This window comes from Macaca nemestrina, chromosome 14, assembly GCF_043159975.1.
Source record: "Macaca nemestrina isolate mMacNem1 chromosome 14, mMacNem.hap1, whole genome shotgun sequence".
Taxonomy (NCBI): Eukaryota; Metazoa; Chordata; class Mammalia; order Primates; family Cercopithecidae; genus Macaca; species Macaca nemestrina.
This window is the reverse complement of record NC_092138.1, coordinates 106,496,838-106,499,438: the sequence shown is the minus strand read 5'-3', so window position 1 is coordinate 106,499,438 and position 2,601 is coordinate 106,496,838.

Here is a 2,601-nt window from a genome sequence, read left to right as displayed (position 1 = left end):
GCTACTTTTGCCTGTTTACCTTCTGGGGCCAGAGCAGAATGGCTCGGGTGGTTCTGGGTGGTCTAGGGTGGGGCAGCACTCTGTCTCAGACGGAGGTGGCACGCAGACCCTCTTTGGTTCAAAACTCTGAGGAGGCAGGTGGGCTGCGGGGCTGGGTGGGGGGACACGAGGCACTGTTGGGGTTTGGGCCCCACCTCATCCCTGGCACCCTGAGGCACTGGGAGACCCAGGGGGTGCTGTGGCTTCTCTACCTGTTGTACCCTGGCCATGCAGGCTCAGCCCCCATCTTGGGGCAGAAGGAGCAGTCATTTAAGGGGCACCTGCTGTGTGTCACCCTCATCTCACTGTCCCTGTTGCATCCCTGTGAGGCAGGGGTTATACTCTAGGAGGGGAAGGCACTTGCCAAGGGCCCATGAGCCACAGACCTGGGAGACCAGACCCCTCAGAGCCCTGCCCTTTCCTGTCTGCCCCACCACATCCCTCACAGATTCCTCCCTGGCCCCACGTGGTGGCGGCAGTGAGCACCGCCACCATCTGAGGCTTCCTCCGCTCCAGGACCCCTGCCCAGCACTTCCCGCCTCATCTGGTCACACTGACTGCTGTTTGAAGCCACTTCTGTAGGTTACAGATGAGGAAACTGAGGCACAGAGGGCCGAAGCAGCTTGCCCAAGGTCACACAGCTAAGAAGGGCACAGCCACAGTACAAAGCTCCGTTGTCCTGATCCACTTTGATCAACTTGACTAGTTCATGTCCAGGGTCACCTTCAGCCTCCCGATGCTTCATGCAAATTAGAAAAGCATGTCCCCTCTAGGGTGATGTAGCCCTAGGCACACAGCTTGGCAGTGGCTTTTATGCAAACAAAAAGGTGTCCCTCTTCTTCTTGGCACCTGCAGATGCCCTAGTTCCTGCCCTGGGCAATGTCCAGTCTTGTAGGCGGAGACTATCTTAAACTAGACTGCAGTCTGATGTGATACTTCATATGACTGAGACAGACAAGATGAGGAAGTGATTGACCCTGCTCCTGGGAGAGATGGGGGGTCTTCGGAACAGGAAGACTTTGTAGTAGAGGTGTCATCCAAATTGGGTTTTGAAGGATGCCCAGGAGTTCACCAGCTAGATAGGAGCTGGGGACAGTTCAGGCAGAGGGAACAGTGTGAGCAGAAGGATGGAGGGGTATCAGCGGCTGTGTTTGGGGACCTAGGAGAAGTTACTCTGACTGGAGAGTAAAGAGAGGCTGTGTGTAGGGGACAAGGGGGATATGGAATGGAGGAAGGTGGGGGATGGGAAGGGACCCCTTGGTCCCACATTTGTCCCCTCCCCCACAGCCCATATGATGGGTTTTTGAGGTGACAGGAGCCCATTGAAGGTGAGGGTGCTGAGATGCAGGTGGTTGGGGGGCCACCAAGTGCCCTGCCTGCCTCCTTGCTGCCCCTTCAGGGTCCCGCCCCTTTTGTCCCCGTTGAGGATAGAGTGCCGCACTTGGCCCAGTGTTCCCAGCACACGGCAGGGGCTCTGCTGGCCCCACGGAGTCATGCTGTCTTCTCTCTGGACTGCCTCCCCAGCCTGGCGCCTTCAAGGCCTTGAACCTCCTCTGGGCCACAGGCTCTGGCCCCCACAGCCCAGACCACAGCTGACTCGGGCCACAGCTGACACTTTCTGAGTGCTTGTTGAGGGCTGTGCCAGGAACCAAGGGCAGGACTGCGCAGACCCCTCGCATGGCCCATTGGGTGGGTATGATGTCCCCCATTCGACAGAGGACGGATGGGCATGGAGAGGCTATACAGCCATCCTCAGCAAGAAGCACCCGGGCCCTGTACCTGTGTGGGTGGGGCCAACACCCTGGACAGATTTTGTCCCAGACTCAACCCAGGCAGGGTCCAGCGTGGAAGCTGGAGGCTCCTGGGAGCTATTCATGCCTCACTGGGTCCCGTCTGCTTCTCATCCAGCCCTGCCCCACCTCCCGGGAGCTGCTTGGAGGTCCTGGCTATGCCGTGTCACCTGTCACCTGGCCCCAGCAGGATGTGAGCCAGGCTGGCGACAGCAGGACAGTGTTGGCTGCCTGTGCGCCTCCACTTCCAGAGCCTGGGCCCTCATTTCCCTGCCGCCAGCCTTGGGGTCCACCCTGGAACCAGGCCTGGTGCAGAGCCCTCACATCCCTGCTCCCCTCCCTGCCCTGAAACGCATTCTACCGAGAAGAGACCAAGATTCAGAATGACCTTACCCACAGCCACACAACTGTGGTGGCAGGTCCTGGTCCCATGGTGTGACTTGGAGGTGTCCAGACTAGCAATTTACCTGCGAGCTGTCTGCCTGGGTGGCTCCCACTCATACCAACTGTCATCCCTGCCACCTCTGCTACAGGGCCTGGGAGACCCCAGGCCTGAGTGGTCTGAGCCTGTGTCCTCCTCTGCACAGCAGGAGTGATGGTGGCTCAGCACGGCAGTGAGGACCCGTGACTCTGAGGTGGTAAAGGGCTCAGCACCGTCCAGTGATACAGCAAGCGCTCATAAATGCTGGCTGCGCCTACCCTGATGATGAGGCTGACGCCCTGGAGTCCCAAAGCCAAGTGGCAGCTTCTCTGGCTTCCTCTCTCCTCCCAG